Source organism: Narcine bancroftii, chromosome 4 (genome assembly GCF_036971445.1).
Source record: "Narcine bancroftii isolate sNarBan1 chromosome 4, sNarBan1.hap1, whole genome shotgun sequence".
Lineage (NCBI taxonomy): Eukaryota > Metazoa > Chordata > Chondrichthyes > Torpediniformes > Narcinidae > Narcine > Narcine bancroftii.
In genome coordinates this window covers 240,294,956-240,308,588 of record NC_091472.1, presented here as the reverse complement: position 1 = coordinate 240,308,588, position 13,633 = coordinate 240,294,956, and the positions used below count along the sequence as shown (strand labels likewise).

Sequence of the window (13,633 nt, the reverse complement as noted above, 5' to 3'; positions counted from 1 at the left end):
GTTATAGGTGCCACAAGACTCACACCACCAGTTTCAGGAACAGCTGCTACCCCTCCATCCTCAGACTCGACAACAACAAACTCATTAGAGAACTCTTACTTTTGCATTTTGCTTTTTTTTTAACCTCTCTGCATTACATTTTTTTTAACCTTTCTTTAAATTTTTTTTGTATTTGTTTACTTGTGTAGTTTCTTTTGTACTACCAATAATTGGTAATTTTGCCTGACTTGCAGGAAAAAGAATCTTAGGGTGGTAACAATAAATCTGAAATCTGAAACAGGGAATACAAAATACGAAAGACAACACTTCGATCTGATATGAGAATTTATTGTCATATACAGTAAATAAGTACAACACACAGATGTACTGAAATTGTTACTTTCTGCAGCTACATAGATACATAATATAACAATACCTGTCATGAAATAACAATAGTATAAATTATCATAATGCTCCATTTGACAGAAAAGCGGATAATAAATATAAAAACATGAAAGAATTTTCACAATTGCATTTAGTGCAAAGAAGTGATCTTTGAAATTTGCTTGTGTACAGTACCTGGGTGGATGAAGCTCTCGGTGCTTCCAGTGTCGAATAAGTAGTTCGTAGGATGCCATTTACCTCGACGTTCATCATGGCTTTGGCCAGTTGGTGCCAGCTGTCTTGATTGAGGATGATGGAGGTGAATGTATGGTCGTTGTCCGAGTCGCTGATCTTTTGGTTTGGGGGCGCTCACCAAGATAGCCGCCCCATGCAGCGCATGCAGTGCTGTCCCATGTCACCGGAAGTGGAGCTGTAAGTGGCGCTGGAAGTTATACTACCCTGGCTTGTTGTCCCCAAGACCCCATCAATCCTTCTCCGACCACCGGAAATGATGTCTGAGGTGAAGGTGGGTGGTCCAAGATGGCAAAGGCTGTCGTCTGCATGCGAAACTGCTGGGGGAAGGTTCGACCTACACACTTTCACATAGTGCCCTTTCTTCCCACAAGCAGAGCATGTGGCACTTTGAGCTGGGTAGCTCTAACGGGGGTGCTTCCCGTGTCTGCAGAAATAGCACTTCTGGCACTCAATAGTGGCGGTAGTGATGTGAGACCCCACACCCCAAGATGGTGGCATCTGTGTCCCCCACACGGTGGCCACATTATCTGAGGAGAATGTTTCAGCGCTTCGCTGCGCAATCTCCAGCGATTTAGCCAGGTCCACTACCTCCTGTAGGCTCCGATTGACTTTTTCTAGTAGCCTCTGTCTGATGTAGTCAGAGCTGAACCTGGCCACGCACACATTTTGTATTAGGCCTTCAAGGTGGGCAGCCGTAGCTTCTCGGCAGTTGCACGCTCACCCCAGCTGCCACAGTGCCCGCATGTATTCATCGATTGACTCACCCGGTGCTTTTATTTGGCTTCTCAGGAGGAATCATGCATATATGACGTTCATCAGGGCCCGGAACTGTTTCTGCAGGAACTCCATCGCCTCAGAGTAAGTAGCAAAGTCTCTTATCGCTTGGGAAACCTGGTGGCGCTTCCCACTTGTCTTCCTCGCTCTGCACGTCATTGCGCCTCATGAATGTGTTGAGGCAGTAACACCCACTGGTCGAATTTAGTCGAGGCCTCTGGATCCTTGGGGTCAGTGTCTAATCTATCGCCTATACTACCTGGTTCGTGGTCTAATATTAAGGTGATTAAATTGTACAACCAATAAACCACAATCAGACAGAGAATTATGATTAACAGGCTTTAATCACCATAAAATGTCAGCACAGCTTGCATGTTGCTGACCCGGTTCCAAGGCAAGTACTGAAGGAGAGGTTTGGGTGTAACAGCCTTTATGGGGATATCTAGGAGGAAGGAGTCACAGGTTCAGGGGACGGGCCAGCCCATACAACACATCTATACACATAGTGGTAGCACCACATTGTCTGAGGGTTAAAATTAAGGCAACAAATGTAATAGAAGTTATAAACAATAATTGTTTCTTGCAACCTGTTGTCCTTTAATAATTGTGTCATGTGACTAATCATTCTTTGTGTTGAAAACTCCAGAGGAAGACTCGAAAATGCCCTGAGATAACCTATTGTATAAATACATAGCATGAGTTCCAAGGTTCTCAAGTGTATTGTCATTAGAAGTCATGGATCTTTTGTGAGGACAGACATAACACTGACAGGAAAATTGGGATGTCAAAGATTTTCTACCAATAAAAATAAAAAAGTAATTCCAGATATCAAGAGACTTCATGACTGCATTGGTATGAAGATTCTGGAAAACTACAATTCATCACAGCAAATCTAGTGTGGAGAATTTGAACAAGGCAAGAATGTTAGAGCCTGAAAAAGCTGATATGAATAAAATTACAAGCTTTTAGTACTGCAGTGACAGATGGTACAAAACAGCAGTCCAATCCCATATTGTTGTGCATGTAGGGAGCCTTTCCATTCATTCAGAAATAGTTTTAGGATGAATAAGAACATCAAAGTGTTAGGGGAGGGTGAAAATTCCCAGTGCAAGGCTGCACTTGAATACATAGCTTAAATTATGTCAGTTGTAATAGGATGAGATCATTTTGTGATTTCGGCAAAGTGACCAGAACCCCAATGGAGTGATTGAACATTTTGCAACACAAAAGAAATGCTGAGGAACTATTTCAGCCCAGTGCTGTTGGAAATTATATGCCTTGAACCCGTAATCAGTACAGATGAATCCATAGTTGTTCCAGAAAACCTGATGTGGTATTTAGTGCATTTTGCATTGCTCAGTGCAGCAGAAATTTGTGTGTAGACAAACTGATGTTTGATGATGTTGTTTGCTTATTAAAATTTCCCTACATTCTTCCAATTCAAGATAGTACAAGGCTTGTTTGTCACACCATTCCTTGTCCAACAAAACTGTCATCCAGGAACTGATCTGTTTGCAGTGGCTTGTGAACTCTGAATGAATTAATTGCAAAGTCTACAGATGTACGTGTGAGACCACCTCAAATAACGTGCTTTGTCATTTAAGCGAGACCTCTTTACAGGGTGCCCCTTTACACAGATGCTGTTGAATATCTGTCTCAGAGGCTGACATCAGAGCATCATTTAAGAGGGTGAAACCTCACAAGCCGTTAGGCCCTGATGGGGTACCTGGCAAGGTGCTAACCAACTAGCTGGAGTGTTCAAGGAGATTTTCAATCTCTGACTGTTGCAGTCGAAGGTTCCCACCTGTTTCAAAAGGGCATCAATCATCCCGATGCCCAAGAAAAGCAGAGTGAGCTGCCTAAACGACTTTTGCTCAGTAGTTACTCACATCCACTGTGATGAAATGCTTTGAGAATTTGGTATTGACCAGAATTAATGCATACCTAATCTGGATCCACTGCAATTCACCTATCATCACGATCGCTCCACAGCAGACACAACATTACTGGCTTTTCATTCAGCTCTGGATCACCTAGATAACAACCATTCATACATCCAGCTACTCTTCATTGACTACAGCTCAGCCTTCAACATCATTATTCCCTCAGTCTTGGTCAACAAGCTTTGAACCCTGGGCTTCTACACCTCACTCTGCAACTGGATCTTTGATTTCCTCATCTGTAGACAATAGTCAGTTCGAATTGGAAACACATCTCCTCCTCATTGACATTCAACACAGATGCACCTCAAAGATCAGTATTAGCCCACTACCTTACTCATTCTACACCCATGACTGTGTGGCCAGACACAATTCCAGTGCTATCTACAAATGTGCTGATGACACCACGGTTGTCGGAAGAATTACAGGTGGCAATGTAGAAATGTACAGGAGGGAGATAGATCAGCAAGTTGAGTGGGGTCACAACAACGTTGCAAAATCAATGTTAGCCAAACCAAGGAGACTTCAGAAGGAAATCATGAGAACATGACCCAGTTTCATTGAGGAGTAAGAAATGGTCAAGATCTTTAAATTCCTGGGTGTCAACATCTTTGAGGATCTGTCCTGGAGCCTTCAGATCGATGCAATCATGAAAAAGACTCGCCAGCAACTACTTTGTGAGGAGTTTCATGAGATTCAGTGTGTCATCAAAGACTCTTGAAAACGTCTACAGGTGTACTGTGGAGAGCGTTCTGTCTGGTTGCATCATTGTCTAGTATGGAAGTGCCAATGCTCAGTACAGGAAAAAAACTCCAGAAAGTTGTTAACTCAGCCTACGACATCATGGGCACCAGATGGAACTCCATCGAGGACATCTACAAGAGGAGGAGTCTGATGAAAGCCTCTATGCTCAGGAACCCTCACCACTCAAGCTATGCCCTCTATTACCATCAGGAATAAGGCACAAGAGCCTGAAGACAAGCACTCAGTGGCCCAAGGATATTGTCTTCTCCTCTGCCATCAGATTTCAGAATGAACAATGAACCTCACTTTGTCTTTTTCTTTTTTCTTGCACTATATTTAATTATTTTGAAATGCAGTTTTTAAAAATGTTTGCACTGTGAAGCTTCCACAAAGCAATGAATTTTGTGACATGTTTATGACAATAAATTCTGATTCTGATTCTGAGGCTCAAGTTCCTATTATTTACACCCTCAGTTTCACATAATATAATGCATCCTCTTATTTATATAAAAAGATAAACTAATTTAATAATTTACAACTTTTATAAAGGTAACGGCACATCATCTTTGTGTACTGTGGGTTTTTTTTCAGTAGTTTCAATGTCACTTTTGTTGAAGCTGGATTTATCAGGTATCAAAGTAGTCACTGTTTTTGGATCATTGGTGCTGCTATAGCTAGATTTGATAAAAATATTATACATTGGGTTTTGAATAATTGTGGCATTCATTTCAGGAACATTCCTGATCTCTCAGTTGTTGTGATTCTTCCAAACCCACATGCTTGGAGCAAGTTCTCTGCCTTTTGAATTTCTCAATGAGTTTTATTCAATAGGTTTTGAAACCAGATACATCTGCTACTTTCCTGATTCCCCAGCTTCTCAGCTCTGGCCTGCCAGCTAGTTGCTATACACAAACCCTGTCATATAGATTGAACCTTGTTTCATTGGTGGTGCAGTTACAGAGTTCTACAGCATGGAAACAGACCCTTTGGCCCAACATATTCATGCTGTCCAAGCTAGACCCATTTGTCCATGTTCAGCCCACATCCATCTAACCTTTTCCTATGTATGTACCTTTTTGAATGTCTTTGAAATGTATGACTGTCCCCACCTCTTCCACTTCCTCTGGCAGCTTGTTTTAAAAATCCACTGGTCTCTTAGGTCCTTTTATATCTCCCCCCCCCCCCCCCCAACCTTAAATCTAGGGCATCTAGTTTCAAATTTTCTATGTCTCCCATGAGATTATAAATCTCTCTAAGATCCCCTCTCAAGCTCCTGTGCTCCAGGGAGATAAGTCCCAGCCTATCCAGCTACTCCTTATAATTCAAGTCCACCAGTCAAAATACCATTCTTGTGAATCTTTTCTACATCCTTTCCACCTTAATGATATCTGTTCTGTAACTGGATGACCAAAACTGTGCACAATATAATGACTGATGATTATTCTCAACCGCCTTTTCTCTACTTTTGTTCTAAAAAAGATTGACTATGACCCAGTCATGTTCTGAGTCTCCTGAGTTTTAGCCTTGGGGATTCAGGTATGGAGAGAGGCACGATGTTTCACATCAATGACTTCCCTGCACTGATTTTTGAGTGTTGTCTTGATTGTGCAAACTGACCTTTCTGTTTCCCCATTTCAACGTGACTGGTCATGATAAATGAGCCAATGCTTTATTTCATTGCACTTCAGACATTGTTCAAACTGGAACAATTAAGTAAATCACTTCTTCAGGAAACCCTTAAGTTCCAAAAATATACCTCTCTTGGGTAAAAATACATCTCAATTCCACTCTTCTGCACTCTGTGGTGGTCATGTCCCCTAAAGCTTATGTGTGCCTATTGATTGATACTAGGAAAGTGTCTACTCCTTTTCACACTAGAACACATAGACCAGCTAGAATGATCTTGTAGAACAGTTCCATACTCAGAATGATTCCATGGGAGGCTGTGCTCTACAGTCCCTACTGGCTGAATCTCTCTATATCAGTCTAATAAATAAATCCAATAAACACTGTCTTCTTATTCATTAGACCAGAAGATTCATTAATCTTGTTTTGCACTGCTTACCCTTCATCCTTCTTTATAAATTCTTGGCTTGTAGACAATACAGGGTATCTTCAATGAAACAGTTCCAGTGTTTTACTGAGACGTGTCTGAATTGATCCATCCAGTAAATGTGTTTTATACATGTCTTCAAAAGCCGGTGTTAGGTGAAGTCCTTGCAATTGCCACCACTATCAAAAGAACAATTGTATTTCAGCACATACGTAATGTAAATTTGACTTTCTATATTCATTGCAGCCACTTCTCAATCTGCCATTTACAGAATGAAAATGGGCCATTCAGCCCAACTTGTCCATGATGGTTAAGTTGGCTACCTAAGCTAGTCCCATTTGCCTGCATTGAAATATCCTTCTGCATCGTTCCAATCCATGTATCTATCTAAATGGCTTCTAAATGTTACAATTGTCTCTTCCTGTACTATTTCCCTATACCCACCACCATCTATACGAAGAAGCAATCCCATAGTTTCCCTTTAAATGTTTCTCATTTTAAATCTATGTCCTTTCATTTTAGACTCCCATCCCTGGGAAAAAGCCTATGACTATTTATATTATTGATGTCCCTCATGATTTTATAAACTACAATGAGGTCCCCCCATTATCCTCCTATACTCCAGGGAGAAAAGTTCCAGCCTATCCAGCCTCTCCTTATAATTCAAACCCATCAGTCCTGGCAATTTTCATGAGAACCTTTAGTGCACCCTGATATTTTTCTTATGGCTGGGTGCCCAAAACTGCATAACACTCCAAGTGTACAAACCTTGTAGTTGTCATATGATGGTAGGAGAGTCTGCTTCGTCCACAGTTGCAGATATTGTTGCCATAATTGAAAGTGTCCTGTCTGGCTGCAGCATTGTGTGGCATGGTAGCGCAAAGCATCGTACTGCAAATCAAATCAGAAAATTATTAAAATGCGCAAGAAGATAATTGGGGTCTCTCTTTCCTCTATTGAAAACATTCACAGGGAGCGTTGTTTAAATGGGGCTCAAATAATTATTCACAACCCTTTCTATCCAGCACACAGTATTTTTGTCCCACTACTATTAAAAAGAAGGCACTGGAGCATTAAAATAAGGATCACCTTGCAGGGATATAGCTTCTTCTTGCAAGCTGTGAGAGTGATTAAAAATATTCTGAGTAAATTATTCCAAAATATTTATTTTAAATTATATATTTATGCATATACTGTATGTGATTATTATGTGTTGTGTATTGTGTGTTCTCCATTAACAATGGCGTGAAGCAAGGCTGTGTTCTGGCACCAACCCTCTTTTCAATCTTCTTCAGCATGATGCTGAACCAAGCCATGAAAGACCCCAACAATGAAGACGCTGTTTACATCCGGTACCGCACGGATGGCAGTCTCTTCAATCTGAGGCGCCTGCAAGCTCACACCAAGACACAAGAGAAACTTGTCCGTGAACTACTCTTTGCAGACGATGCCGCTTTAGTTGCCCATTCAGAGCCAGCTCTTCAGCGCTTGACGTCCTGCTTTGTGGAAACTGCCAAAATGTTTGGCCTGGAAGTCAGCCTGAAGAAAACTGAGGTCCTCCATCAGCCAGCTCCCCACCATGATTACCAGCCCCCCCACATCTCCATCGGGCACACAAAACTCAAAACGGTCAACCAGTTTACCTATCTCGGCTGCACCATTTCATCAGATGCAAGGATCGACAATGAGATAGACAACAGACTCGCCAAGGCAAATAGCGCCTTTGGAAGACTACCCAAAAGAGTCTGGAAAAACAACCAACTGAAAAACCTCACAAAGATAAGCGTATACAGAGCCGTTGTCATACCCACACTCCTGTTCGGCTCCGAATCATGGGTCCTCTACCGGCACCACCTACGGCTCCTAGAACGTTTCCACCAGCGTTGTCTCCGCTCCATCCTCAACATCCATTGGAGCGCTTACATCCCTAACGTCGAAGTACTCGAGATGGCAGAGGTCGACAGCATCGAGTCCACGCTGCTGAAGATCCAGCTGCGCTGGATGGGTCACGTCTCCAGAATGGAGGACCATCGCCTTCCCAAGATCGTGTTATATGGCGAGCTCTCCACTGGCCACCGTGACAGAGGTGCACCAAAGAAAAGGTACAAGGACTGCCTAAAGAAATCTCTTGGTGCCTGCCACATTGACCACCGCCAGTGGGCTGATAACGCCTCAAACCGTGCATCTTGGCGCCTCACAGTTTGGCGGGCAGCAACCTCCTTTGAAGAAGACCGCAGAGCCCACCTCACTGACAAAAGGCAAAGGAGGAAAAACCCAACACCCAACCCCAACCAACCAATTTTCCCCTGCAGCCGCTGCAACCGTGTCTGCCTGTCCCGCATCGGACTTGTCAGCCACAAACGAGCCAGCAGCTGACGTGGACTTTTTACCCCCTCCATAAATCTTTGTCCGCGAAGCCAAGCCAAAGAAGAAATTGTGTGTTCATGTGTGTGCACCATGGTCTGAAGAAATGCTGTTTCATTTGATTGTTTATGTATATAAACTTGAACTTGAACAAAGGCTCATGTAACTAGTTTGAATTGCTTTCGCAGTCAGGATTGGGGTTACCTTGTAATTCTGTCACCTCATTTCCACCAGCATGAGGCTTTTTTTGAACCTTGAATAAGTGTGCATGGTTCCTTAAACAATGGTCTTCTCATGCCCGTCTTTAGAGCAGATACATCTCACTCTTAGTATATCGAGGCCTGGTGAGACATTTGGAAATACTACAGAGAGAGGGAGTGGAGGGAATGTCCACAACATTAATTCCTGAGACTGGCGTGTGGAGTTTCTCATATTAAAAATTGAAGGAAAATGTTGCTGAGTTTAGAAGAATGAGAGGTGATCTCATTGAAAGGTGTAAGATTTATAAGGGGGGGGGGGGTGGGCATGATAGATCTAATGACACAATTCTGAAGAGTAGCAGGGAAAGTAGCCTTGGGTCTTGGAAAATATTTGTTCTCAATGAGCATCATTATGAAGAATTATCTGGTCATTATCACATTGCTTGTGGTGCTTGCCATGAGCAAGTTTCTGCATTGCTGAGATTCCAAAAAAAATATACTTAATTGGCTCTTTTGGGCTTTGGCGTTTTCTGGGGTTGTAAAATGGGCTATATAAATTTGCGTCTTTTTTCCCCCTCTTTCATCTATTGCATACTACTCTACGCACGAAGATTACTGTGGTTCCTTTTGTAGCTACTCCAGAAATGGATCATTATTTCCAGCCATATTATATATATTCATTATTTCACATCTAAGTTGATGAATATGTGTGCAGTTTATGTGCTCCCTCCTAGATCTTGCAGGATTCAAAGCAACTCCGTAATTTTGGTGCCCATGAAACTGAACGTAGCCCAGTGGAAATGACATCCAAAATCATGAGGCGCTTTGAGTGGCTGGGAATGGAACACATCAAATTACACCTTCCAGTGACATTGGGCATGTTTCAGTTTGTCCACTGTCCAAACTGGTCCACAGAAGATCCAATAGCTTTGACCCTCCATTCAGCCCTGACCCACCTAGAGAACAATGCCTCGTATGACAGGCTGTTATTTATCGACCAGCTCGGCGTTCATCATAATCATACCTCAGAGACTGGTGGATAAACTGTCCTTTCTGGGACTCAACACCCTTTTCTGGAACTGGTTTCTGGATGGAAAATCCACAGCAAAACCTCGAGCGCCATCAAAGCTGAGCACTGGAACACCTCAGGGCTGTGTACTCAGCCCGCTACTGTTCATACTGCTGACTCACGACTGCATTGTCAGATTCCGTTTCAACCGAATCTTCCAATTTGTGGAGGATACACTAGTAGTTGACTTCATTAGCAGCAGTGATAGTCACATGACAGAGAGGAGGTTGAAATGGCAGGGTCGTTGCCAAGGGGGGGCATCTGCAGGCATTACACCCCCAAGTGAGTTGCTGTGCCCCCTATGCTCATGACTACTGCTCACCGTCAGTTCCACCCCCACCCCTGCCCATGCCACTAGCGTCTAGCTTGAGACATGCTAGCGACTCTCCACCCGTCCCCAGCTGCCTCACTTGTGTGCGTCAAACATCACTCTGGTGTCTAGCTTGATGCATGCTAGTGATTAACTGGTGTAGTGCTTTCAGCTGCTACGCCAGAGGTCTGTAATGTTCGTTGGCAGGTAGGCACCAGCATCTACCTGTAGCCCCCCCCCTCTTCCCCACTGAGTGAGATTATGAGTGTTGCACTGTGTCCACCCCGGTTATGCTAAAGATCCCCTCTTACACTCATCCTGGCGCTGACCCTATGAAATGGTGTGGGAACAACAGCCGGAGTCTCAATAGCACATCAAAAACATGCCAGTTACAAATAAAATCCAAGGCAGTGCTTGGCAAAAACTGTGCAATGTTTTAGAAAAACAAAGAAAGGCAAGGCTATGTATTTACAAATGATGCATACAGCTTTTAAAACAAAAAAACCAGCATAAAACAAGTCTATTTTGTAAAATGTGTGCAATATTAAAAAAAGCACAAACAAAAAGCAAGGTTGTGCTTGGCACAAAATGTATGCAATGTTCAGAAGAACAAAGCGTAATAAAATATGCATCAAGGTTAAAAAAAATACACAACAAAACAGCACAACAACCTGGAACAGTGATCCCGTTTGTATTTCCCACCACCACAAGTTGGTCAGTTAATTGACATGTTGGGGAGTCCCTGTTCCAATTGTACTCAGGAACCTCTCCCAAAGTTTCCTATGTTTCGTGGACGACTGGCTTGATGCTACCTCCTGTACCTGTGCAGAACTTGACCATATCATTTACTTCAATGCCAACTTCCAATCAATGACCTCCTGTCTCTATTTCAGGGCACATACTATCCACAGACGACTATTACAAACCCACTGACTCTCACAGCTGCCTGGATTGACCTCTTGTCCCTTGTAAGGACATCATCACTTTCTCACAATTCCCGCCGCTCCATCGTATCTGGTCCCTGAATGAGGCATTCTATTCTAGGACTTCTGAAATGTCTACTTTCTTTAATAAATGTGGATTCCCCCTTACTGCCATGATAAAAGCCACACTCATATCTCCTCTATTTCTACTTCTGCCCTCACTCCACCTCACTCCAGAAGTAAGACAGATTTCTTCCGGTCCTCACTTTCCATCCCAACCGCCTTCACATCCGACATAATTCTCCGACATTTCTGCCAAGTTCAGCATGATCGCACTACCAGCCACATTATCCCCTCTCTACCCCTATCCACTTTTCACAGGAATATGCCTTTCTGAGACTCCAAATTCATTCTTTCTTCCTTATCCAAAATCTTTCATCACTTTGGCAGTTTCCATTGTAACCAGAGAAATGTAAAACTTGTCTCTACATCTCCACACCCCTCCCCCTCACCTTTATCCATGGCCAGAAACATACCTTCCAGGTGAGGTAGAGCTTTACATGTACATCATCTAACCTGTTCTACTACATTTGGTGTAACTAGTGTTGCCTCCTCTCCATCACTGAGACCATACCATATTGGTTTACCATTTTGCCAAACACCTATGCTCTGCGTAGGTCTAAACTTGAGTTTCCTCTAGCTCCTTGAAGACTTCCCATGTTTGTTCCATGGTCGAGGAGAGGACAAACGTTAAACTGGAGGAACCACACATCATATTCCTCCAGGTCAGCATCTTTTTATTCTCTCTGTATTGCACAGTCATTTTTGTTGACATTCATTATCTGTTTACAGTTCTTTATTTGTTTACATGTATATGCTGTGTAGTTTTGTTTTGCACCACCAATAAGTGTAATTCTACTTCACCTGCAGAAAAAATAATTTCAGGGTGACATGTAATGTCATGTATGTTCTCTGACAATAAATCAGAAATCTCATGGTATGAACATTTATCTAATTTTAGGTAACTCCTACCACTGCCCACCCCCCCCCCCCCACCCCACCATCTGATTCCATATATTCTTCACCTATACCTTAAAAAAAAATGTTTTCCCTCCCCCTAACCCTTTTCTATTGGTTTCTCTCTCTACTTGTTGCTCTACCTCCTACACCTTCTGTCCTTGCAACTCTGGGACCCTTTCCCCATCTATTTCCCCCAATTTATATACATAACGTCAGCCTGTTTCCTCAAGTCTTGATAAAGCATCCAGTCCCAAAATGTTGACTGTAACTGGGGTATTGACTGACCTGTTGGGTTCTTCAATTGTTAAATTAGCTATGTGACCTGTTGAGCTCTTCCAACAATTCTTTGACTGCTCAAGATTCCAGGATCTGCAGCTCAGTCCCAAAATATTGTTGCTAGTTTATGCGATTCATAGGAGGATTGGGGGGAGTTAATCGATGTGTGAAAGAGGGAAATGAGGGGGAAAGGGATCAATGGGACTACTCTGGGAGCCAGCATGGACTTGATGGGCAAAATAGCCTCCTTTCATGTGGTAAAGAAATATTAAAAATATGACCTATACAATGTGTACTGCTGCAGGTCACGAAGACCATAAACTTCGTATCATGCAGGCAAAATCTTTCAGTCAACTTTACATGGCTGTAGTCTTTGGTTTATAAACTAAAATGGCCACATTCTACCAGATCAAAGAAAGCATCTGTGCTTCATTCATTGTTTTCTGCCCACTAAACAGATGCTGACTGGTCTGTTGGTGTTTGCAGCAGATTGCTTGCCTGATAGCAGGCCTTGGATGAACTGGGAAACACAAATGTGCTGGAAAAACTCAACAGATGACACAGCATGCAGAGGAAGTAAAGGGTAACTAAAGTTTCAGGCTTGGGGGGTCTTCATCAGCTACTTGACGAAGGGCTCAGTCTCAAAATATTGTTTACACTTTACTTCTTGTAGATGCTGAGTGACCTGCTGAGTTTCTCCAGCATATTTGTATATTGCATTGGACCTCAGCATCTGCAGATTTTCTTGTTTAACTTTGCATGAGCTGGAGTCCTTCCAATATCCCACTGACCTTTGAATTCCATATCTTCTGAATGATAAGAAATTGTTTGTTTCCACTCAGACAACACTCTCTATATCTGCCTTATATTTAACCCATGTTTTGCTGAAACTCTCTTCATCCCTGGCTACTCTGGGGACAACCATTCCAACACTTCCTGGCCAACATTAAATCGACTGTGTCTGCAAACTTGTTCCAAGCACTGCTTCCTACATCTGCTCACACATTTCTTTCTGATCTTGTGAAATACAATGGCACTTGGAATCAAAATCCTTGAGTTTAAAATTAGCATCTTTGGAGTATCCTGTCTAATGACCTTTCCAATAATAGCAACACATTTGTTCTGACACAGAGATGATCCTGCATTTGGCACCAGTCCCAGGAGCAGAAGTATTATCCCTGTTCAGACAAGATTTAATTCACTTTGACTTTGATAATGGTTAATGCATTTCATATTAAGATAATTTCTGTTCTATTCATATTATCTACAATTGAAAATGGGTTAACAAGTGTGTTAAAATAGCATTTGTTAAATTTTACTCAGCCGCTACCAAGATGCTGAG

General features: G+C 42.5%; 1 long non-coding RNA gene across 1 annotated transcript in view; it reads right to left on the bottom strand.

Moving 5' to 3' along the window:
• Positions 1-6,170: 6,170 nt before the first annotated feature.
• LOC138760073 (uncharacterized) overlaps positions 6,171-13,633 on the bottom strand; it is a 37,173-nt gene continuing 29,710 nt past the window's right edge. The window contains exons 4-5 of the long non-coding RNA XR_011355372.1: positions 6,898-7,020; positions 6,171-6,308 (exon numbers count right to left, since the gene is read on the bottom strand). This is a non-coding gene — a long non-coding RNA (uncharacterized lncRNA). The remainder of the gene's footprint in view (positions 6,309-6,897; positions 7,021-13,633) is intronic.